General features: G+C 42.7%; 1 protein-coding gene across 2 annotated transcripts in view; it reads left to right on the top strand.

The window, feature by feature from the left end:
* HMG20A (high mobility group 20A) overlaps positions 1-26,163 on the top strand; it is a 75,485-nt gene that overhangs the window by 15,376 nt on the left and 33,946 nt on the right. Inside the window, exon 2 of one of the 2 annotated variants that reach the window (XM_074966048.1) lies at positions 5,159-5,312. The exons of the other annotated variant lie outside the window; for it this stretch is intronic. The gene's annotated coding sequence lies outside the window, so the exon portion shown is untranslated. The remainder of the gene's footprint in view (positions 1-5,158; positions 5,313-26,163) is intronic. 2 annotated transcript variants of the gene reach the window in all.

Here is a 26,163-nt window from a genome sequence, read left to right as displayed (position 1 = left end):
TCAGTGAAAACTTTCTACTCACTGGCAAGATGGCAAGTAGAGTTTTCAAGCTCTGAACATGGAAGACATTTTCTTTTGAAGGGACACCATCAACTGGAAGTCTAGTCAGTTTAAAAAATTAAATTAGTTAAAGGGATTTCAGATGCTATACCTTCCATCTGCCAATATTTTTGATTTTACAATTACATTTTCTATTTTTTTTGGTTTTAATCTCCCTTGTCTCAGTGTAAATGAGAACTACCTGAGTAATACAAGGAAAACAGACAAGCTGACTATACGTAAAGTGCCGTCAAATATATATACAAATCTGCTTAACTGCTTTCAGTTACAGTAATATTAGAAGTTGTAACAGTAGATAAGCACACTTTCAGAGAGCATGATTTTTTTTTTTTAAGATGACTGCCATTTTAAACTGTCTAATGTGAGAAATTATGAGTTAAAACTACTGCCTCCTTTGCATTCTGGTTGATGAATCTAAGATTTTATTCTGCTTTTGTTGTACCACCTTTGCATAACTCCAATTAATCAGAACTAAGTACATACTGAGAAGGATTGGGGTTATAACATCTGCTCTGATACCTAAGTACAGCACAAGGAAGAGATTAAGGATGAAATGAAAGCCTTAAATTGAAATTTCTTGGCTTTTTTGTGGGTGATTTATGCCATTCTGCTATGTAATATTGTTACCCTTCTTACACACCTTTTTGTATTTTCTCAGTTTTCTTTGACTTCTTGGCAATTTCAAGATGTTGCTGGCAATTTAATTTGGAAGGGGAGGATAAACAGCAGCAAATCTTAAACAGATTGTCTGAGCTTACTCGCATTAAACTCTTGTTTTTATGCTACAAAAATAGTGGCTTGATTTATGAAAATGGAGTTAATCCAGTATAGCAGCCCAGGAGATTAAATTTAGATTTCTGAAATCCTTAACTACTTTGTACTCTTTTCCATCAACCAAAAAGGAGAAACCTACAAAATGATTGTTCTGATAGGCAGTCTGGTATTGGTCAGTAATGCTTTCCTGAGGTGGGCCACTGTTAGCAGAACTAGTTAGGCTCTCCAGATTCTACTTCTTTTCTGGTGTCACTAGGGCAGTGTTTATATATGAGCAGATGTGTGATCTTCATCAGGTCGTGTTGGTAAGGCTCTTACTGAAAAAGAGAGGTTGAAATAAGCATGGGAACAAGGTGATGTGGATTGAGAGATACATGGGAACTAAAGTAGAGTGGAAGAAAGATTGAGGGCAGAGAAATAAAGAAGTGTTACTGTTAATTGTACAGGTAGCTCAAAGAGTTAGAAACAGAATAATTGCCAATTTTGATAGTAGTAGGGAGGACCAGTAAAAATAAAATAAATAGGGCCGTCAAGCAATTAAAAAATAATTATGATTAATTGCGTTGTTAAACAATAATAGAACACTATTTAAATATTTTTGGACGTTTTCTACATTTTAAAATTGATTTCAGTTACAGTACAGAATACAAAGTGTACAATGCTCACTTTATATTTATTTTGATTACAAATATTTGCACTGTAAAAAACAAAATAAATAGTACCTTTCAATTAATCTAACACAAGTATTGTAGTGCAATCTCTTTATCATGAAAGTTGAACTTACAAATGTAGAATTACATACAAAAAAACCCTGCATTTAAAAATAAAACAACTTCAAATTTCAGAGCCTACAAGTCCACTCAGTCCTACTTCCTGTTCAACCAATCACTCAGACAAACAAGTTTGTTTACAGTTATGCAGTAACAGATTAGCCACTGGGCCAACAGGTCCTGTGCCCAGGGGCCCTGGCCAAGTGGAGGGCCCTTGAAAAATGGGTGCCGCCCTGGCACTCCTCAGAAGCCCCCGCACCTTGCCCCCGCACCTTAAACCCGCTCCCTGGCAGGAGCGCCGGGCACACAGGAGAAGCCCTTGTGCCCCAACCCCATTCCCCAGCCGGAGCACCAGGGAGAGGGGCTGGGGGGACTGCAAGAGGAAGAGGTGGGGAGGGGCCCCCACTTGCTGTGGCCCAAGGCCCCACAAAACCGTAATCTGCCTCTGCAGTTATGTAACAAAAAAAATCTACATTTGTAAATTGCACTTTCAAGATAAAGAGATTGCACTACAGTACTTGTATGAGTGAATTAAAAAATGCTGACATCATGATAAAAAAGGCTGACAAAGGAGGTGCTGTCGTCATCATGAATAGGTCGGAATATGAACAAGAGGCTGCTCGGCAGCTTTCCAACACCACTTTCTACAAGCCATTACCCTCTGATCCCACTGAGGGTTACCAAAAGAAACTACAGCATTTGCTCAAGAAACTCCCTGAAAAAGCACAAGAACAAATCCGCACAGACACACCCCTGGAACCCCGACCTGGGGTATTCTGTCTGCTACCCAAGATCCATAAACCTGGAAATCCTGGACGCCCCATCATCTCAGGCATTGGCGGCACCCTGACAGCAGGATTGTCTGGCTATGTAGACTCCCTCCTCAGGTCCTACGCTACCAGCACTCCCAGCTACCTTCGAGACACCACTGACTTCCTGAGGAAACTACAATCCATCGGTGATCTTCCTGATAACACCATCCTGGCCACTATGGATGTAGAAGCCCTCTACACCAACATTCCACACAAAGGTGGACTACAAACCGTCAGGAACAGTATCCCCGATAATGTCACGGCAAACCTGGTGGCTGAACTTTGTGACTTTGTCCTCACCCATAACTATTTCACATTTGGGGACAATGTGTACCTTCAAATCAGCGGCACTGCTATGGGTACCCGCATGGCCCCACAGTACGCCAACATTTTTATGGCTGACTTAGAACAACGCTTCCTCAGCTCTCGTCCCCTAACGCCCCTACTCTACTTGCACTATATTGATGACATCTTCATCATCTGGACCCATGGAAAAGAAGCCCTTGAGGAATTCCACCATGATTTCAACAATTTCCATCCCACCATCAACCTCAGCCTGGACCAGTCCACACAAGAGATCCACTTCCTGGACACTACGGTGCTAATAAGTAATGGTCACATAAACACCACCCTATACCGGAAACCTACTGACCGCTATTCCTACCTACATGCCTCCAGCTCTCACCCAGACCACACCACACGATCCATCTTCTACAGCCAAGCTCTACGATACAACCGCATTTGCTCCAACCCCTCAGACAGGGACAAACACCTACAAGATCTCTATCAAGCATTCTTACAACTACAATACCCACCTGCTGAAGTGAAGAAACAAATTGACAGAGCCAGAAGAGTACCCAGAAGTCACCTGCTACAGGACAGGCCCAACAAAGAAAATAACAGAACGCCACTAGCCATCACCTTCAGCCCCCAGCTAAAACCTCTCCAACGCATCATCAAGGATCTACAACCTATCCTGAAGGACGACCCATCACTCTCACAAATCTTGGGAGACAGGCCAGTCCTTGCTTACAGACAGCCCCCCAACCTGAAGCAAATACTCACCAGCAACCACACACCACACAACAGAACCACTAACCCAGGAAGCTATCCTTGCAACAAAGCCCGTTGCCAACTGTGTCCACATATCTATTCAGGGGACACCATCATAGGGCCTAATCACTTCAGCCACACTATCAGAGGCTCATTCACCTGCGCATCTACCAATGTGATATATGCCATCATGTCCCAGCAATGCCCCTCTGCCGTGTACATTGGTCAAACTGGACAGTCTCTACGTAAAAGAATAAAGAATTATAACATTCATAAACCAGTCGGAGAACACTTTAATCTCTCTGGTCACTCGATTACAGACCTAAAAGTCGCAATATTACAACAAAAAAACTTCAAAAACAGACTCCAACGAGAGACTGCTGAATTGGAATTAATTTGCAAACTGGATACAATTAACTTAGGCTTGAATAGAGACTGGGAGTGGATGGGTCATTACACAAAGTAAAACTATTTCCCCATGTTTATTCCCCCCCATCCCCACCCCCCACTGTTCCTCAGACGTTCTTATTAACTGCTTGAAATGGCCCACCTTGATTATGACTACAAAAGTTTCCCCTCTTTCCCCCCCCCCCCCCCCACTCTCCCAGCTGGTAATAGCTCATCTATAGAGTGATCACTCTCCTTACAGTATGTATAACACTCATTTTTTCATATTCTGTGTGTATATAAATCTCCTCACTGTATTTTCCACTGAATGCATCCGATGAAGTGAGCTGTAGCTCACGAAAGCTTATGCTCAAATAAATTGGTTAGTCTCTAAGGTGCCACTAGTACTCCTTTTCTTTTTGCTGTTTCTTTTGTTTGTTGTTTTTACAGTGCAAAATTTGTAATAAAAAACAATATAAAATGAGCAGTGTAACACTTTGTATTCTGTGTTGGAATTGAAATCAATATATCTGAAAATGTAGAAAAAACATCCAAAAATATTTAATAAATTTCAATTCGTATTCTGTTGTTTAACAGTGTGATTAAGACTGCTATTAATCATGATCAATTTTTTATCGCAATTAATTTTTTTAGTTAATCGCATGAATTAACTGCAACTAATCGACAGCCCTAAAAATAAATCCTCTGCAACACAGAAAAGTGTTTGTAATTTAAATAATTGATTCAGTTCTTTATTTTTCTTGTTTTTGAGTTTTTCAGAAATTTAATAATGACCCTGCTGAGTATATATTCAAATAATAGTCTCTCCCTTTCCTATTTGAACAGATGCCCAAGTAGCCAATGTGCTTACTCTCTTTAGACATTGGGGTGGTCATAATTTAAAAGAACATATTTTTCCAGGGCATTGCCTCAAGAAAGTTTATATTTGGCATGAGGTTATGGGTGAGGGATACTATATATTATCTGGGTGTAATATTTAGGTAGAGGAGTCACACACAATTCTCTACAGCTTTTTAATACTGTTCTTCCCCCCCCCCCCCCCACCATCTTGTATAAGCACAAACTGCTGCAATTATCCTGCAGTAGAAGGGAGATAGCTAGTCTCCTTTCAGCAATGTGAATGATTTGATATAACCAAGCAAGGGTATTTTTAAAGGATGTTTTATCATGAGAAAGAAAGAGTTCATTTTAAATGTGGACTGAACTCACCAATTTTATTTTTAAAGAGAGAGACCATGTTACCACAGAGTATTAGAATTCAGTGCACTTTTTTTCTTTCAGCTAAATATGGATGACCCTTTCCAAAGGTCAGGAAACAGTTCCAGGGTGGGAGTCTGCTGTGGTGGGAGCCAATAAAGACTTGGAAAACCAAGCCTCTTTCATCAGAAGGTCAAGTTTCACCTCAGGAAGTCTATAAACGAATTACTTATTGCTGGTAAAGTTCTTTTAATAAAAAATGAATCCTTACTATTTTTACAACTTGATGTTGACTCCAGCTGCATTGGAGTTGTAACAATTGTTTTTTTGCCTGTTTGGGAAACTTGGGAAGTCTGGAAGGGAAAAACAGATTCCTAGGCAAATATTCTACAGCCAAGAAATCTTGGAGAGCGCGCGCGCACACACACACACACACACACACACACACACACACAGTTGTGTGCTGATGGCTTCCCCCACATCCCAGGCTCATCTACATACCTTTGCCTACACCTACAATTTCCCACAAGACAACAGACTCCCTCTTATTAGACCACTATGGGTAAAATTTATTTCCTAATCTTTTTTCTATATAAAGGTCTCATATTCCTCATTTCCATATTCCCAGACTCTAGCAGAAGTTTCTGTAAAGCACAGTGTTAGTAGTTTTTTTGTTAAGGGTCTTACTATTTTAGGTCCAGCTTCTTTCTGTATTAATTGCTCTAAGAATGGCGTAATGTCTCTTGCACCAGGTCATCATCACTATTTCAGTCCCATGCACTTGAAACAGGGTAGTGATCAAAAGTTTGTTACAAAGCCCTGGCTGTTAGGTGATATGTATGAAATGAGTTGATGACCTCACTCTAGCGCTTGAGCAGGTGTTCACATCAAAAGAATGAAGGATAGTTTTGTGTTTAAAGCCTGTGATTATATATTAAGAAATTTGGGTTCCATTCCCAACTCTGCCACAAACTTCCTGTGTGATCATAGAGAAGTCACTTTGCACCTCTGCCTTTTCACACGTGTGGAGGAAAATAAGGATAATACTTACATACAGCTGTTTAAAATAGAGACTTAATACATTGTTATTTGTAGGCTTGAGATTGTCAAATAGAGAGTACTACAAAAGTGCAAAGTATTATTATAATTTTTACTAATTAATAGGCCAAAATGTTCAAACCTGAGTGCTTAAAATTAGGCTCCTAAATCCATATTTAACACCAAATATAAGTGGTCTGTATATGCAGATAGGATAAATACACATGTACATAGGAAATATGTATTTTTGTACAGTCATCTTGCACTTGTATTGTGGTTATTGTATGCCTAACCTCTCTCAAAATCTGTCTGTCTTGTTAATATAGACTCAAGCACCCTCAGTAGCTTTCGCTATGTTGGACTAGTACAGGAGCAACAGTAGACACAAGAAAAAAGAATGTATGTGGAAACTGGCATTGCTTATTTCTTAAAGATGAATAGTTTCTGACATCTAATAGAATGAGTAGCTTACTTAGTGTGAGAATCTTACTCTTCCCACATTTCATTTCCTCTAACCTTTTGCCCTGATACCCATACCAGTGCATTAAAATATCTAGTTACAAGCTATCTTGGCTGCTTTTTGTGGTCAGGGGAGATGCTTTTATGTTGGGTCATGAAGCCAGTGGTGAATCACCCTTTGCATAGCCATTGCTTTTTCACAGAGTCTCTGGTCTCTCATCCAAAGTATTCATCCCTCTTTGGTAAAATGATCACTAATGACTCATCTTGATGGGTATGTCTATGAGAAATCCCCTTCTGCCTTCTCCAGCTATCACCATTAAGAGTTTCCGTTCATAGAATCCAAGTGAGTTGGGAGCTTACTCCTGCCACAGAAGTTTTTGTGGAAATCCGAGTATAGCTTTATGGGGGGGAAAGACCTACAAATTATTATTTTAAAAGCACTTTAAACTTCTCAGTCTGGGCAGGTGTGTTTCTTTTTAAATTATTTTCTCTTCAAATGTATAACTCATTACTTCATTAACCAGTCAGGATTCCCCAACATTCTGAATTGCTGTTGTTTGTTCCTAAAACTTACATAGCATTTCAAGTCACCAAAGCACTTTGCAAACATTTAATTAATCCTTGCTACACTTGTATGATGCTGGTAAGTTTAGAACTGGGCAAACAGCATGAAAAAAACTTTAGAGACTGTTCATGTACATTTTTTAATAAATTGCTATGTTCATGGCCTTTTGTGTTTGCATTCCACAAGCATTGAAATGACTCTTACTGGCACAAATGCTCACAGAAACTGAATCTAAATTTGACTAAAAATGGCTGTGCATCTATTCAGCTGGGAACTAACAATATCAGGTGACTTCTCTGATCACTCAAAATTAATCATAGTTTACAAAGATCTGTTTGTGATCAAGATGTTTTATTTTTGTAAAAAGCAAAATGAGGATCCTTTGTACTCAGTAAAGAATCTGAGTGGCTGCAGGAGAATATTTAAGATCTCTCTTTTATATGATAATATACAATTTAAAAATAAAAAGAGAGAAGGTCACGTTAGAACAGGAGTCAAATTTGACTCCTAAGAGAAATTCCTAAGAAATCAGAAGTCAAGTTAATAAAAGAAAAACTTAAGCAAATGATTTTGGCAATAGCACTAATATATTTAACTTTGGATTTCATTCCACTAGAGGAGTAGAAAACCTGAATTTTTTTTCCCCTCTGACTCTACACCTGGCTTGCTGTGTGACCTTAGGCAAATGACTTACATCTCCTTCCTCTGTTTTCCTGCAATGATAATACTGTCCTCCTTCCCCCATCTCATAGAGATATTTTAGGGCTTAATTAATGTTTGTAAAACAATTTAGTATCTTGGATGAAAGGTTCAATAGTAGCGTAAAGTATTATTTGAGGTTTTGTTTAGTGGAATATCCAAGTCCTGGTGAATCTTGAAAAATCTTAACCATTTGGTGAAGGATAAGCACAATATTCTTTTATTCTCCAGTAATGTGTACCATCTGAATTCTTGAGCATGCATGGAAGCCTGAAATTCACAACATTATGCAGGAAGTTTCCACTTGGCAGGTTGATCCAGGTCTCTGGTAGAAAAGGAGTGTAATTACAATAGCTTTACTAAATTATTGTGAAAATATACTACTCCAAACACAAAATCTACTGCTTTCCCTGACCATGATGATATTTAACCCCCTCCCCAAACTAATAGTGTTTTACTCAGCTGTTTAAAAAAAATTGATTAATGACAAGCAGAATTTTGGAAGGGTGTGGTAGAGCTTTTCTAAAATCCTTTAGAAATTGATCAGGAAGTCTATTGAATGTATAGCAGATGTGGTTCTTGCCTCTGTTATTGAAGAGTTTGGTCCACTCTTTGTCTAACACTTAAGTGCTACAGCTGCACTGATGCACTGTTTTAAGTGAAGACACTCCTATGCCGACAGGAGAAGCTCTCCTGTTGACATAGCGCTGTCTACATGCGGAGTTCGTCTGGTATAACTAAGTTGCTCAAAGGTATGGATTTTTCACACCCCTGAATGACCTATACTGATATAGGTCTGTAGTGTAGACCTGATCTCAGATGGTCACAATTTGGAGAAGTTCTTCAACCTAGGAATATTAGGTGGCCCATGAATGCCTTTTTCGTTGTCTTGTGGCTAGATGTTTTGACCTTGTCATTTTGAACTAGACCTTACCAAAGTAACTGGATACTTTTAGGCTACATTACTGTAATCTTCTTTATGTGAGGCTACCATTGAAGACTACTTAAAACTACAGCTGGTGGAGAAGTGGATGCCCCCCTGTCTGAAGCAGCTGTTACTGCTTCACATATTTTGTCAATTCTTCGAAAACTACACTTGCTTCCAGATATATTTCAAAGTGTTGACAATGATCCATAACAATCATTCCTATTACTTGTATGTTTTTCTAATCAGAGATAGAAAGGTGAGTACATATCACAAAGGCTCATTATGCTTAGCTTTTGGCTTAGATTTAGGTTATTTGCAAAATCACCTCTTTTCCTATTGTGCTACTTATGGTTAGCTGGCATGAATGCTGATAATAATTAGTAATAAGAGATCCTCAAATGAAAGTATTTTGCAAAGGTGTATAAGTAATAGTATCCCCATTTTAAATGGAAACTGGGGCAGGAAGAAGTTAAATGACATTCCTACAGTCACATTGGAAGTCAGTGGCAGGCTCAAGAACAGAACCCAGGTCTTCTAGATCTTGGTTCCTGTCAACAGCCAGCTAATAGTCATTAAATTTAAGTGTCTGGGGGTTGATGTCAGGGCATTATCAATGGATGGTTTTCAACTCTGGACTTTGCTCTCCCCCCACTGCCCTCCCCATTGGTCTGAAAGAACTTGACTTTATTGACCTTTAGGACAAGGTGCTAAATCTTCTCTCTGACAGGTGTGAAATGGGAAAGCTGAGTGAGGAACTGTGTTTTGTTTTGGGGAATATCCTTTGTGGCTTTTTTAGTGTGACAGAGAAATGGGCAAAAACAATGTATAGTGTTAGATTTTGTACATCCCTGAGATGTTAGGGCACATTCTATAATCACAGAATAAATTTATAAATGGGAGTAAGAATCTGTGGATCTGAAAACTTTAGAAATCCATTTCAAACATTCTATAGATGTTTAGCAATTGTTACTGAAGGCCTGAGTATTAATAGCGTTGTTTGAGTTTCATGCAGGGAACCAAATAACTAAGGGTATGTCTACACTGCACAGTTGTCTCCAAAACTTTTGTCTTTTGGGGTACTTTTAAAAAAAAAAAAAAAAAAAAGGCCAAAGACAAAAGTTTGCAACTTTGTCGGGAGGAGCGCTCTCCTGCCGACAAAGCTTATGCCGCTCACGGGGCTGGAAGTATTTTGTTGGCAAAAATGCGGACAAAATACCGCAAAAGAGTGTTCACACTCGCTGACTTTTAGCGACAAGGCTGTGTCGACACAGCCTTGTCGCTAAAAGCTGCATAGTGTAGACAAGCCCTAACTGTAGAACTCTAAGGTTTACATTTCCCCCCTTCTCATCCTGCAATCAAGCTGCTTCGAAACACACTGTTAGAGCCTCTTCTGGGATTTGTTTTTTTCAGAAAGGTCCTGGTTTTGATCTCTGTGTGCTTTGGTATGATCTTCTTGGCCAGCAGCAATAACTACTCTTATTGCTACATTCATTGTTAGGGTTGGGCAAAGGGACCTTCACTTGTATAGGCTTTCTTGCTGATTTTCTAGAATCCTTAGGATTTCTCTCTAAAGTGCTGTGTATTAACAAATCAAATAGTATATACAGTCAAGTATGCTGGTCAACCTGCTTTTCCTCCATCAAATTGGAGCAATATGTTGCTTGTAGAGGAGTCTGCATTTTCTCATTTGGATCAGAGCAGAGTGGTTCAATTGGAAATATACCTGTTTACTTCTGCTGGCTTTCTATTATAACTTAATAGAAAATGCTGGCAGAGGGAATCATGATATTTCTGCTTTGTCTGTGCTGAAATAAAAATCCTTTGATTTTCATTTACAGTTTACTTTGTTTTTTACGTTTTGAAATGTCTGTAGCTTTGATTTACTTATAAACTCAAGTGCACTGTGCTCTCCTCAGAGAGAGGAGCATCTTTCTTTACCCATTCTCTTCTGTGCAGTGCCTTTGAGAGCTGGTTGGGTCTGGCAAGGACAGAGAAAAGACACTTCAGAGACAGAAAGTGTGGAAGGAAATTCCTCTCTATCCACCTAGGGTTGCCAGGTGTCCGGTTTTCGACCAGAACACCTGGTTGAAAAGGAACCCTGGTGGTTCTGGTTAGCACCATTGACTGGGCTGTTAAAAGTCCGGTTGGTGCGGGGCTGGCAGGCTTCCTACCTGGCTCCGCACAGCTCCCAGGAAGCAGCCGGCATGTCCCTCTGGCTCCTAGGCAGGAGGGGCAGCCATGGGGCTCCGCGCGCTGCCCCCACCCAGAGTGCTGGCTCCGAAGCTCCCATTGGCCAGGAACCATGGCCAATGGGAACTGCGGGGGAGGCACCTGTGGGTGGGGGCAGCACGTAGACCCCCTGGCCACACCTCCGCCTAGGAGCCGGAGAGACATGCTGGTCGCTTCCCAGGAGCCACCTGAGGTAAGCGCCTCCTGGAACCCCACACCTCGAACCTCCTCCAGCGCCCCAACCCTGAGCCCCTTTCCAGCACCCAAACTCCTGCCCAGAGCCCACACCCCAAACCCTTGCCCCAGCTTGGAACCCCCTCCCGAATTTCAAACCCCTCGGCCCCAGCCTAGAGCCACTTCCTGCACCTTGTACCCCTCATTTCTGGCCCCACTCTGGAACCTGCACCCCCAGCTGGACACTCACCTCCTCCAACACCCCAACCCCCTGCCCCAGCCTAGTGAAAATGAACGAGTGAGTGAAGATGGGGGAGAGTGAGCGACAGAGAGAGGGGGGATTGAGTGGGGGGCAGAGCCTCAGAGAAGTGGGGGGCAGGGATGGGGCCTCAGAGAAGGGAGGGCAGCAGTGAGGCCTTGGGGGGGGGGGCAAGGGTATTCGGTTTTGTGCGATTAGAAAGTCGGCAACCGTATATCCACCAAAAGGGCTTTTGAGGTCAGATCTGGCAAAGCGATACCTAATGTTCATTTGTGGTGGTCAGCTGTGTTCACAGGCGGAGAGTTTAATTTCCGACAATAAGGCAATTTCATATTTGAACTTAGTCTTCTAATTAAAATGAGTCATCTTTTTCTTGCACTGGGGGCTCTTGCTTGCTCAGATTGTTTTTCTTTGATGTATTGAGTATGATTTTGAGTCAATGAACATATGAGGCCATGGTATTGTTTATTTTTTTTCCTATCCCACACCTAGCCTTAGGCAACAGCAACAGATCCTGGCTAATGTCACTGAGACATTTAGTCCTGGCATTGGACATATTTTCTCACTTGCAGGTTCTATCCCCATTTATTCATAAAAAGGGATATATAGTGTGCTCTATCCAGATTGTCTGCTGGATGGATTAGTGTGGTTGGCTGCACTCCAAGACCTGGCTGCACTCCTGTCTTTAAATTAAATAATTTTTACTTATTTGTAGACAAATTGGCTCTAACCGATTTAATGTTTATTTACTTCAAATAGATATATCCAATGATTTAAGAGTTTCGTACTAAACAGACCTAGAAATCGGCTTTAAAAAATTATCATTTGGCCTGAAGCTGTATGTTACTGCCTCATAGGAATGGTGGAACTATGAGTCTATGAAACAAAATACCACAATACTGCTGTGGTGGAAAAGTCAGTCATCCCGTGCAGTTCATGCCATCATTCACTCTCGCCTCCTCTCCCGACTCTCACCTCTACTACACTGGGGTGACTAGCTGCAGTTTATTCTAGATCAGAATTTGGATCATATAGTGATTTTCATTGTACCCAAGCACAACTTATTAAAGCTTCCATTCTTTTCTCTAAGTAGGTGATCTTTCCAGATTTTTACTAGAAAACCTTCTTTTATTCAAACTACGGACTGCCATTACAACAATTAATGCTGAGACAAAGACAGAGTAAAGAGAAAGGAAGCAGGAAAATATAGCTGAACTCTGTCTCTTGAGGGCCGTTCATTTCCTTTATTCTTCATCTCTCTCCCTTCTCATCCTGTCCATCAAGCGAGACAGCAGCTCTCTCAGACGTTCACAGGATTGGCAGATGCAGTTAGTTCTTCCCTCCTTTATTCAGTAACAATGTCAAAAAGTTACATACATGATTGTAAAGTTCTTGGTGAATGTGAAGTACAAATGCCTGGCTAAGTGTTTTAAATACAAAACTACCAGGAATGCTGTAGCGCCTTGAAAGCCGCAAGGCCTCTTCCTCTCTTCCCTAGTAAGAAATACAGTCTGAGATGGGGTTTGGGAGGTAGAGAATAAAAAATATTCAAAACAACTGGAAGTCAGCTCTTTGGAGCCTTGGGAGAGTATACAACATATGTTATGAAATGTACTATGGGCTACTTAAAGACGAACACCACACATTTGTTTTGGTACACTGCAGTGATAATACTGTCAGGGTCACACTGAAGACAGCTTTAAGAACTGTTTGGATTAAAATTTTTAACAACTTACACTAAATAATTACGGAATAAGTCCCTTTCCCATTTCAACACAGCTCCACATCTTCTTCACTATAACTCTCCTCGCTATGGCCAACTCTGACTAGCTAACATTTTCTATTCCTGCCATTTCACCCTGTTTCCTTCCCTACTCCCTCCCCTCCATAATAAAGACCCTTAACTATCTTCCTGTCTCTTCTTGCATAAAGTTCAAACTCCTTGTATGATTGCTAAGGTAAAAATGTTGAAAGGGACCATTCTCCAACTAAATTGGAGATTTGGGGCTGCCTAGGGGATTTGTGCACATGATTATTGTTATTGCACATGCAAATGTAGACATATAAGCAGGAGCAGCTTTAGCATGGGTTCACTGGTGCACACACACAAATTGTGAAAGCAAGGGGGCAAAAACAGGCAAACATACACTTCTCCCTGCCCAGTGTGGAAGGGGGGGCCTGGGTTGGAGAGTGAGCTTGTTCCCACACTCACCCTGCAGTGGCATTTCCTGTTCCATGTGACAGGGTGCAGCTCGGGGAATTGGGACTTGCCACACTGGATCACAGTGCCACTTGATCAAATCATGATGGGAGGGGCGGCTGGCCCAATTTTGAGTGAGTGGTGTTATGACGTGGCAGGCGGTGTCACAGCACCACTCAGGTTTGGCCAAGCCACCCTGCCATCATGATCTCCACTTTGTAAAAAGTGGACATTAGTACCAATGCAGTAAAGACTAGACTACAGTCTTAAAGCTTTTGTTCAGAAGACTCCATATAGTAAACTGCATGATTCTCAACTGATGTATCTTGGAACGATGAAAGTGCAAATCCACCCTGCTGGATTTTGACTCTTATTCTGTGGCTTCTAGGCATTTTAAAACTAATTCTTAGATAACTAATCCATATACATCAATTAAATGTCTTTCCAAAACAGCTACTTCCTCTCAAATCAATCAATCCCCACATTCCCACGCACACAATTCTCTAAATAAATATCTGCTCTCCTCCCTCCTCTTCTAGAAAACAGCTAGCAGCACCTAGGCCATTGTGCTCCTTGTCTCACTTTTCCTGCCCAGTTAAAGAATTAGTGGTTCTGGATTATGGTGAAAGCCAGTCCTGCGACAATGGGTGGGGTGGCTGGACCACCTTTGGGACACAGCAAAGAGCCTACCAGCTGCCTCAATCTGAGGATATTGGCTGGGATTCTGGTGTCACAGGATGGGTGTTCAATACCTTGTACTATCCTGGCACAACCAGGAATGTGGCAGCTATACAATTGTTCTAATTCTAAGACTCTGCACAACACTACAGTTCTGTCCATATCTCATCTTTCCATTGTTCTCCATCTTGTCCTGACCACCAATTAAAACTCTTCCCTTGGGGTACCTCAAGGCACAAAGTCAGTGAAAACATCTCCTTTCCCTAGGGCTTGAATCCTATCTATCAGGGGTCTTACTGCTTCAGAAAAGTGCAGATGTCTCCCCTGTTGAGCCGGTGTGTCTGCCTGAAAGGGTGTTTATTGCAGAATTGAAAATGATTAGTCTGTTGTCTACATCTCAATCATGCTCTGCTGCCAGTGTCCTGTGGATTAATTTAGTGTCTTATTCTGAACAATTTCAGACAGAAAGAACTCAAGGTGGCACTAACATTTTTCTGTATAGCTTCCCAAAGCTCAACAGTAATAGACCTAGCCCTTTGCTACTCCATTATACAATAATTCTCTGCTCAGAATGCAACATAAATTGCCATACATTTAGGGATAGTAAAGGGGATACTAAACATCAGATATTTAACATATGGAAGTAAAACAGCATAATTCAGAACAGAGATGAGGCCACTGTTGCACTACTGATATTTTTCCAACAGATACAGGATTTTGTGTTTTGTTTTTTTTTTTAAATACCAATTGGGATAAAAAATGTGTAATGTGAGTATAGAGCTGGGAGTGAATTAGATATAAATGTAGTCCAACACAGTCTCAAGAGCCATTCTCTGGGTTGAGAGTTGCTGTAGGGGAAAAATCTGGGTATAGAGGGGAAGTGGTGGTGAAAAATAATATCTAAGAGTGGGGTCATGGAAAAAGATCTGGAGGGTCTGTTTTGGATAGTTGGAAAGATTTATGGCAGAGGGCCCAGCTGGTCTTTCTGAGACATAATCCGCCATAGCAAATGCAAAGTTCTGGCTATTGCAGGGATATCGAAGTAGCTGGTGGAGTAAATTTTTTTCAAAGTAACACAAACAATTTAAAACTTGCTAAATAGCCCAATAAGAAGGGAAAGTATTTTTGTCTGCATTCAGATTAAAAATGCAAAGTCTGGGTTTTTTCAGGTGCCAACATTACTTCCAATTTTAATTCTAGAAGTAGTGTTTTGGGGGAGAGAAAGGGAAAGGCATGTATGTAAAAGCTGTTGTTGTTGCATAGGTGGACGTTTAACTTCTCCCAAGGATTTAAAAAACAAAATTTCAAATGAGTTGACAATATCCTCAGTTACATTTTGTGTGCATTTTCTATTGTATTGCTTTTGTTCAGTGTGCACACTAATCTTTAAACATAGAAGCCCTATCCACACTGCAAGTACTGTGGTGGTTTTGTAACTTGTTCCTGATACTCCCTCATCTGTCCGAGTTTACAACAAACATTGTTTTGAGTTGTGTTTACACTGCAGCCTTTGTACATCACAGCTGACACTGTTGTGCATTCACATCTACCATTTCACTTAACAGTGCATTCTGGGAAAATCCAAGTAGTTATCCCATAGCCTTCACACTGGATGGAATGCAAGGGGATATGTATACAGAGTGGTGGCATCAGCACATGGTGGCAATGTGTCTTGAAATCTCCATCTGCCCGGAGAACTGGGGAAGCAAAATTGGCCAGTTTGTGTATGTAGGCATGCTAGGGGATGGGAGGGACCATCTGCTCTGCAATAAATAGGTATGCTGAACTCTTCAAAGGAAGATGACCATGTGCTAACAACACAGGATGCTAGTAAGGGTGGAACACTATTAGCTGCTGTCAAGGCTGATTCCTCAGTCTGGCACTTTGAGTGCAGAAGGTGGGGGCCCTCAAAGATTCTAAAAATTAATACTGGCCACTCCAGGCTTGTATTAAACTTCCAAGGTTACAGCTTTTCTCTGACCTTGGATGGGTAGATGCTGCCAACAGCCGAGTACAAAAACCCTTTTGAGAACCCAGGATGGTGCACTTGGGAATTCCTTCCTGTGGGGTACCTTCAAGCCCTCCCCCACCCCCAACCCCTGGGGAAGAGCTGAGAAAGAAAACAAAGGAAATCAGCTGTTGCCACCAGCTAATTAAACAACATATGCACAAACCTCTTAGGGACACAAAAATCCAATCCTGTTCTTAAAAAAGGTAAATTTTATTAAAAACAAAAAGAAAGAAAATACATCTTGAACTTAGGTTTTTTGCTAGATTTTTAAAAAAAAAATTACAAGGATTAAGCATCAAGATAGCTTCTTGAGGTCCAGCTTAAAGGTTATAAGCAAAACAAAAGCACCTGGGGTTAGCACAGAGGAGTCCACAAGCCATAAAGAAATAAGAGATAAACCTAACCACGTCTTCCTAGACATTTCCTGATTTACTTACATATCTGGGGTTTCAAATGAGTAGTTTCTAGGTATCATCTGGTGATTTTTCATACCTGGCCCAAAGCTTTTTACAGCGTAGTTCCAGCCCGTCTGTCTCTCCGGGAGAACAACACAGACAGACAAAGGGGAAGCTTTTTCCTAATTTTAAAAAGTTCTAGCCTTCCCATTGGCTCTTTTGGTCAGGTGCCCATTCCCTTCCTTTTACCTATGGACTTTAAACCATTTACAGGTAAAGCAAGTAGAGAACAGCTACTAACAGGAGTTTAATAGCTAACTGTCTGTCTGGGTGTCCATAAAAGGGAGCTACGACCTCCCTTCATTTATCACAGCTGCTACATTTGTTAACCAAGTATTGACCATGCAGAATATGGCAACAAACCACGTTTGGAGCTTACCATGCCACTAACTGGTTACAACATTGGTTAAAAATTGTAGTGTGGTTACCTGCACTGCAGGGTGCCTTTGGTGGCTCTTTACTACCCATAGTAACAAAAGCACAAGCAGCTCATTAACTGTCATGGTGGTGGCTTTTGACCCTCAGTGTCTGGCGGAACAGATATGGAAAATTCTAACTAACTGGCTTCTGATTAACTACTAGCCAATCCAGGTCAAACACACAGAGAGAAGTTTAAAAGAGCAACTTTCTGGGGAAGAGGGTTAGTAAAATGAGACCACAATGTTGGCAAGGCTTTGTGGCTACAGCTGCAAAGGTTCACGCGACTGGCAGCTCTTTCATACATTCCTGGAGCACAGCGGAGATTTCCTGTATCCGACTGGGTTGAAGGAATGCTTTGCAATTGTACTTGCTAAGCAGGCAACCTGGAGGCCTTTTTGCCTCTTATCTTGCTGCTACTCCTGCTGGACCGAAGCAACTGGAAGAACAGGTGACAACACCAGCAGCGACAAGCAGAGGGGATAGTGGCAGGGACAAATTATTTTAAAAACCTGCAAATTGACCCATCAAATAACTTGCATAAAGCCCCACAAATGGATGGCACAACACTTAGTAGCTGTAAGTGACGTGTTGGGTAGATGGAGGACTGCAGCACCACAAAATGCCAAGAGTTTACTTCTCCAGTGACAGAAAAAGACTCTACATTTATTCTTTTATGTTGTTGGGTGTGAAAGGGACCTTCCTCTTCCCCATCGCTAGCTTCCCTCCCCTTACTACTCTCATACACAATTCTGTTTCTCTCCCATTCAGCTCCATCTCCTGGTAACACACCAAGGAGATCCTGTAATAGGTGGTACACCTATTAAGAGAAGCCTCTTTAGTAGGGTGCCATCCCTCCAGGATTGTCCTGGAGTCTCCTGGAATCGGCATCCATCTCCCAGTGACTATTAAAAGCAATCCAGAAGATTTTAATAGGCTATTTTAAGAAAATGACATTATGTCATGTTGGGAAAAACAGTCTCCCAGAATAGCTTCAGTCAGAGTTGGCAACCCTACTCTTTACTAATATCTGTAGGACTCTTCTTCTGTCCGTGACGGACGCAAATGTACATCCTAGAAATCGGTGGAAGAGGTACCATGCCATTTCCTGCATGTAGTAGTGAAATGTTTTTCAAAAATGTCTCACTATTGCTTATACTGGCTCAGTTTCAACAGTGTTGGTGATGTTGAGAGACCTATCATTGATATTCAGGTGGCTTTTTAAGCATCACATTGTTTACTGTAGCCCAGGGCAGCTCTAATCAATATTGTGCTTAAAATGGCAGTAGTATCCCTCCAATGGGGCTCTGAACACTGATAATTCAGGTGGAGCTGAAACAGTGTTAGCAATAGTGGGAAATTTTTAAAAAAAGTCTCTGGGGTAGTCAAGGCTATAAAGAAGTGAAGCTGAGTTTAAGTGGGTTCTTGTGGAGCTAACTATAGTAATGTCCTTTATATTGGTTTTTCAGCCAAACAGTAGGCCATAAAAAAAACTCCAAGAAGCTGACAGTGTTGTTTTAAATCCATGTTCATACCTCAGACACAGTGGTATGACTTTAATCGTGTAAATGCTTTGGTCAGAATTCACACTTGCAAAGCTGTACAAGTATTGTCACAGGACAAAAAGAAAAGGAGTACTTGTGGCACCTTAGAGACTAACCAATTTATTTGAGCATAAGCTTTCGTGAGCTACAGCTCACTTCATCGGATGCATACTGTGGAAACTGCAGAAGACATTATATACACACAGAGACCATGAAACAATACCTCCTCCCACCACACTCTCCTGCTGGTAATAGCTTATCTAAAGTGATCACTCTCCTTACAGCGTGTATGATAATCAAGTTGGGCCACTTCCAGCACAAATCCAGGTTTTCTCACCCTCCGCCCCCCCCCCCCCCCAAACTCACTCTCCTGCTGGTAATAGCCCATCTAAAGTGACCACTCTCTTTACAATGTGTATGATAATCAAGTTGGGCCATTTCCAGCACAAATCCAGGTTTTCTCACCCCCCCCCACCCTTTTCAAAAACCACACACACAAACTCACTCTCCTGCTGGTAATAGCTTATCCAAAGTGACCACTCTCCTTACAATGTGTATGAAAATCAAGGTGGGCCATTTCCAGCACAAATCCAGGTTTTCTCACCCCCCCACCCCCATACACACACACGCAAACTCACTCTCCTTCTGGTAATAGTTCATCCAAACTGACCACTCTCCTTACAATGTGTATGATAATCAAGGTGGGCCATTTCCAGCATAAATCCAAGTTTAACCAGAATGTCTGGGGGGGGGTAGGAAAAAACAAGGGGAAATAGGCTATCTTGCATAATGACTTAGCCACTCCCAGTCTCTATTTAAGCCTAAATTAATAGTATCCAATTTGCAAATGAATTCCAATTCAGCAGTTTCTCGCTGGAGTCTGGATTTGAAGTTTTTTTGTTGTAAGATAGTGACCTTCATGTCTGTAATTGCGTGACCAGAGAGATTGAAGTGTTCTCCGACTGCTTTATGAATGTTATAATTCTTGACATCTGATTTGTGTCCATTTATTCTTTTACGTAGAGACTGTCCAGTTTGACCAATGTACATGGCAGAGGGGCATTGCTGGCACATGATGGCATATATCACATTGGTGGATGTGCAGGTGAACGAGCCTCTGATAGTGTGGCTGATGTTATTAGGCCCTGTGATGGTGTCCCCTGAATAGATATGTGGGCACAGTTGGCAACGGGCTTTGTTGCAAGGATAGCTTCCTGGGTTAGTGGTTCTGTTGTGTGGTATGTGGTTGCTGGTGAGTATTCGCTTCAGGTTGGGGGGCTGTCTGTAAGCAAGGACTGGCCTGTCTCCCAAGATTTGTGAGAGTGTTGGGTCATCCTTCAGGATAGGTTGTAGATCCTTAATAATGCGTTGGAGGGGTTTTAGTTGGGGGCTGAAGGTGACGGCTAGTGGCGTTCTGTTATTTTCTTTGTTAGGCCTGTCCTGTAGTAGGTGACTTCTGGGAACTCTTCTGCCTCTATCAATCTGTTTCTTCACTTCCGCAGGTGGGTATTGTAGTTGTAAGAATGCTTGATAGAGATCTTATAGGTGTTTGTCTCTGTCTGAGGGGTTGGAGCAAATGCGGTTGTATCGCAGAGCTTGGCTGTAGACGATGGATCGTGTGGTGTGGTCAGGGTGAAAGCTGGAGGCATGTAGGTAGGAATAGCGGTCAGTAGGTTTCCAGTATAGGGTGGTGTTTATGTGACCATTGTTTATTAGCACCGTAGTGTCCAGGAAGTGGATCTCTTGTGTGGACTGGACCAGGCTGAGGTTGATGGTGGGATGGAAATTGTTGAAATCATGGTGGAATTCCTCAAGGGCTTCTTTTCCATGGGTCCAGATGATGAAGATGTCATCAATATAGTGCAAGTAGAGTAGGGGCATTAGGGGACGAGAGCTGAGGAACCGTTGTTCTAAATCAGCCATAAAAATGTAGGCATACTGTGGGGCCATGCGGGTACCCATAGCAGTGCCGCTGATCTGAAGGTATACATTGTCCCCAAATGTAAAATAGTTATGGGTAAGGACAAAGTCACAAAGTTCAGCCACCAGGTTAGCCGTGACATTATTGGGGATAGTGTTCTTGACGGCTTGTAGTCCATCTTTGTGTGGAATGTTGGTGTAGAGGGCTTCTACATCCATAGGATTGTAGTTTCCTCAGGAAGTCAGTGGGGTCTCGAAGGTAGCTGGGAGTGCTGGTAGCATAGGGCCTGAGGAGGGAATCTACATAGGCAGACAATCCTGCTGTCAGGGTGCCAATGCCTGAGATGATGGGGCGCCCAGGATTTCCAGGTTTATGGATCTTGGGTAGTAGATAGAATATCCCAGGTCGGGGTTCCAGGGGTGTGTCTGTGCAGATTTGATCTTGTGCTTTTTCAGGAAGTTTCTTGAGCAAATGCTGTAGTTGCTTTTGGTAACTCTCAGTGGGATCGTAGGGTATTGGCTTGTAGAAAGTGGTGTTGGAGAGCTGCCGAGCAGCCTCTTGTTCATATTCCGACCTATTCATGATGACAACAGCACCTCCTTTGTCAGCCTTTTTGATTATGATGTCAGAGTTGTTTCTGAGGCTGTGGATGGCATTGTGTTCCGCACGGCTGAGGTGATGGGGCAAGTGATGCTGCTTTTCCACAATTTCTTCCCGTGCACGTCGGCGGAAGCACTCTATGTAGAAGTCCAGTCTGCTGTTTCGACCTTCAGGAGGAGTCCACCTAGAATCCTTCTTTGTAATGTTGGTAGGGAGGCCTCTGTGGATTAGTATGTTGTTCAGAGGTATTTTGGAAATATTCCTTGAGTCGTAGACGTCGAAAATAGGATTCTAGGTCACCACAGAACTGTATCATGTTCGTGGGGGTGGAGGGGCAGAAGGAGAGGCCCCGAGATAGGACAGCTGCTTCTGCTGGGCTGAGAGTATAGTTGGATAGGTTAACAATATTGCTGGGTGGGTTGAGGGAACCATTGCTGTGGCCCCTTGTAGCATGTAGTAGTTTAGAAAGTTTAGTGTCCTTTTTCTTTTGTAGAGAAGCAAAGTGTGCGTTGTAAATGGCTTGTCTAGTTTTAGTAAATTCCAGCCACGAGGAAGTTTGTGTGGAAGGTTGGTTTTTTATGAGAGTATCCATTTTTGAGAGCTCATTCTTAATCTTTCCCTGTTTGCTGTAGAGGATGTTGATCAGGTGATTCCGCAGTTTCTTTGAGAGCGTGTGGCACAAGCTGTCAGCATAGTCTGTGTGGTATGTAGATTGTAATGGATTTTTTACCTTCAGTCCTTTTGGTACGATGTCCATCTGTTTGCATTTGGAAAGGAAGATGATGTCTGTCTGTATCTGTACAAGTTTTTTCATGCAGTTGATAGATTTCCACTCCATACGGCTAAATGCAGTGCCTTGCATAATGACAGGTTTCAGAGTAACAGCCGTGTTAGTCTGTATTCGCAAAAAGAAAAGGAGTACTTGTGGCACCTTAGAGACTAACCAATTTATTTGAGCATAAGCTGTCGTGAGCTACAGCTCACTTCATCGGATGCATACTGTGGAAACTGCAGAAGACATTATATACACACAGAGACCATGAAACAATACCTCCTCCCACCACACTCTCCTGCTGGTAATAGCTTTGGTAATTGTTGCATCCGATAAAGTGAGCTGTAGCTCACGAAAGCTTATGCTCAAATAAATTGGTTAGTCTCTAAGGTGCCACAAGTACTCCTTTTCTTTTTGCGAATACAGACTAACACGGCTGTTACTCTGAAACCTATCACAGGACAGATAGGTCTGTGACTAGACTATTAGATTCCCTTCTCTCTCTTCCCTCCCCCCCCTTGTCAGTTTGTCCCCACATTGTTCCCCTGGATACAATAACTTCCCCCTCCCAAAATATAATTTTTTACATTTTTTAAATGAGTCTTGCTGCTCTGCCACTTTGAGGCTGACTGACCATGACACGGGGGCTGAGGGCTTGAATGCTTTCGGGCACAGAGACCACAACTGAAGGGCTAATGGCAGGAAATGGCTTGAAAGCCTCAATGCTGGCAAATCACCCCTGACCTACCATCCTATGCAGATTCTCATCTCTTTTCAGCCATTGTGTTGGGAACTGCATTTTTTTTCCTGTCTATTGAAACAGTTTAGAAGCTGTTGCATATTCACTAGTATTTGACCTTTTTTTTTCTTTGGGGCCTGCCTGTACACTGACTGAAGGAATTAGTATCAAAACCATATGGGTTAACTATAACAAACTTTAAAGAAGAAAGAAGTGTGTGTTCTGCTAGCTTCCTGTGTTTATGTGGTCTGCTTGTATGTTGTTAAGTTTGATGTCCGGCTGATTCCCCACAGTTTGAAAGCAAGCTGAGGCTCTGATGCTGCTGACTGGGTCCAGATATAGAGAGTAACCCAGTCAGAAGGGTCATGCTGGGCATGATGGTCAGAAAAGCACTTTGTGATGGTTTGTACACCAGAAGACAGTATATAGTCTCTCAAGGCATGTGTGGATTGGTGAGTGCCACCTGATTGTTGAGGCTGGGATTCTGAAGAGGCCCTTGACCTCTGGGAAAGCTGTTGGAGAGACGCCTGCAAAACACAGAGTGCTTTCTGTGTTTCAAAGAAGACATACACACAACTTTTTCATGTATATAATTTTAAAATATTTATGTGCAAAGTTTGCTCTAGTTTTCTAAATACTCTTTTCTATTAGATTATTTCAGGGCTCATCTAAGATAAGATTGACAGCACTGAAGGAGGTTGCAAGCTTAATAGCTGTCTGTAACACAAAGCAAAACTTCTTCATTATAGTCTATTAACTTGCTCCATTCAGAGCATCTAGTACATGGTGTAGGGCCAAGATTACATTTAGCTACTGTGCTTAACCAACTCACCAAAGGGATCAAAGAAGAATTCAGTCTCCAATTTAATTAACTCTTGCATTCAGTGGTGGATTTAGAGTTAGTGGGGCCCTGTGCTCAGCTTCATTTTTGGGGTCCCTCCCTGGGACCCAGCCAAGAAAAAGAACATTCTCTCTTATCTCCCCCCTACCCCTGTTTTTCATTCTTTTTTCTTCCTCCTCCTCCTATAAGTAATAGGAAGTAAATGAAAATAAAGTGAGGTACCTTGATTGTTTTTAGAGTAACAGCCGTGTTAGTCTGTATTCGCAAAAAGAAAAAAGAAAAGGAGTACTTGTGGCACCTTAGAGACTAACCAGTTTATTTGAGCATGAGCTTTCGTGAGCTACAGCTCACTTCATCGGATGCATAGCATATTGTGGAAACTGCAGAAGACATTATATACACACAGAGACCATGAAACAAAACTTCCTCCCACCCCACTGTCCTGCTCGTAACAGCTTATCTAAAGTGATCATCCTTTAGATAAGCTGTTACGAGCAGGACGGTGGGGTGGGAGGAAGTTTTGTTTCATGGTCTCTGTGTGTATATAATGTCTTCTGCAGTTTCCACAATATGCTATGCATCCGATGAAGTGAGCTGTAGCTCACGAAAGCTCATGCTCAAATAAACTGGTTAGTCTCTAAGGTGCCACAAGTACTCCTTTTCTTTTTTCTTTTTGATTGTTTTTGTAGTCTAACTTATTTTTCCACAGACCACTTGAAAATTGTGGAGGGTCTCGGTGGACCACTTAATGATCTTTCCGAATATTGTTTGTAATGTTAGCTAACTATTGTAAAGTGCTTTGGATAAGAGCGCTTTATAAAAAAAAATGTAAAAAAACATTGGGATGTGGGATCTGGCTTGGACTTAGGGTGCAGGAGGGGGCTCAGGGCTGGGGGTGCGGGGTTTGGGAGAAAGTTTGGGTGCAGGAGCAGACTTGGGGTTGGGGTGCAGGGTCTGGCCAGGAGTTAGGGTGTGGGAGGGGACTCAGGGCTGGGGCAGGGGGGTGGAGCGCTTACCTGGGGCAGCTCCCATTTGGTGTGAGGGGTGCAGGTGGGGATGTGGGGAGGGTGGGGGGGTGCAGGAGTCAGGGAGGGCAGGGGGCTAGGGGTGAGGGGGTGGAGGAGTCAGGAGGCAGGGGGTGTTGGGGTGCAGCAGTCAGGGAGGGCAGGGCGTGTGAGGGGGTGCAGGAGTCAGGGCAGGGGGTGTGGGCTGGGGTCAGGGCAGGGGGTGTGCGGGTGCCCCCAGCCCCCTGCCCTGAGCGGCTCACGGCAGGGGGCTGGGGAGGGTATGTATAGGGGGAGTGCAGGGGCTCTGCCTTTGCTGCTCCCTGCCCCAATTCCACCCCCTTCTCCAAGGCTCCACCCTCACCTCTTCTCCGCCTCTTCCCCCCCTCCCCCGCCCCCCGATCATGCTGTGGCCTGCTCCTCCCCCTCCCTCCCGGAGTGATCCGAGTGCGGGCAAACAGCTGTTTGGCAGTGGGGGAAGTGCTTGGAGGGATGGGAACGCACAATCGGGGGGGGGGGAGGGGGGGAGGCGGGGCAGGGGGGCGCTTGGCTGCTGGTGGTGCGGAGCCTGCAGCAGGAGCCGGCAGGACCAAGCTTCTGCCCCCGCAGCTGCCCGGCCCTGGGGCCCCCTGTCATTGGGGGGGCCCCATACCAGGGCACCCTGTGATTTACTGTAAATCCACCTCTGCTTGCACTGTCTCACAGTGCTTCATTTAAGAACCCCAACCTTGATTTGGATGGATCATCTCCTCAGGTGAAAGGAGAATTCAGACCCTCTGTTCATTTCATTCAGGATTAAAATGCTTCACCTTACTCCACCAATGTATCGTAAGCATTTCGTATTTTAGGGGCTTTCAGATCTTTACTGCAGTCACTTTTTCTTTTTTATATGGGAGATTTTCACACTTAAGAATGGTGTTTGATATAAAGAATTCCCATAATAGTAGGAACCAATATTGGACTTCTGCCTTCCTGATTGAGCCTCTTTCTCTTACATCAATAAGATGCACCTGCCTTTTCCCATAACAGGTTTATATTAGCTAGAAACCCAAACTTTGTATTTTTAGTTACATTCAAAAGAAGAGGGTCCCTCACTCCAATACCTTATTGAGATCATTAGGAAGGACACAGTCAAGAAAGGAGGAAATAAAATGGATTTCCAGAGGTAGAAAAACACAGGATAGGAAATGGAGAGAAGGTACTGACACCTTTACTTCCCTCCCACCACCTTCTACCCTTAGCCCTGGTCTACACTAGGACTTCAGGTCGAATTTAGCAGCATTAAATCGATGTAAACCTGCACCCGTCCACACAATGAAGCCCTTTATTTCGACTTAAAGGGCTCTTAAAATCGATTTCCTTACTCCACCCCTGACAAGTGGATTAGCGCTTAAATCGGCCTTGCCGGCTCGAATTTGGGGTACTGTGGACACAATTCGACGGTATTGGCCTCCGGGAGCTATCCCAGAGTGCTCCATTTTGACCGCTCTGGACAGCACTCTCAACTCAGATGCACTGGCCAGGTAGACAGGAAAAGAACCACGAACTTTTGA

The sequence above is a fragment of the Natator depressus genome, chromosome 10 (genome assembly GCF_965152275.1).
Source record: "Natator depressus isolate rNatDep1 chromosome 10, rNatDep2.hap1, whole genome shotgun sequence".
Lineage (NCBI taxonomy): Eukaryota > Metazoa > Chordata > Testudines > Cheloniidae > Natator > Natator depressus.
This window is presented reverse-complemented; position numbering and strand designations above follow the sequence as displayed.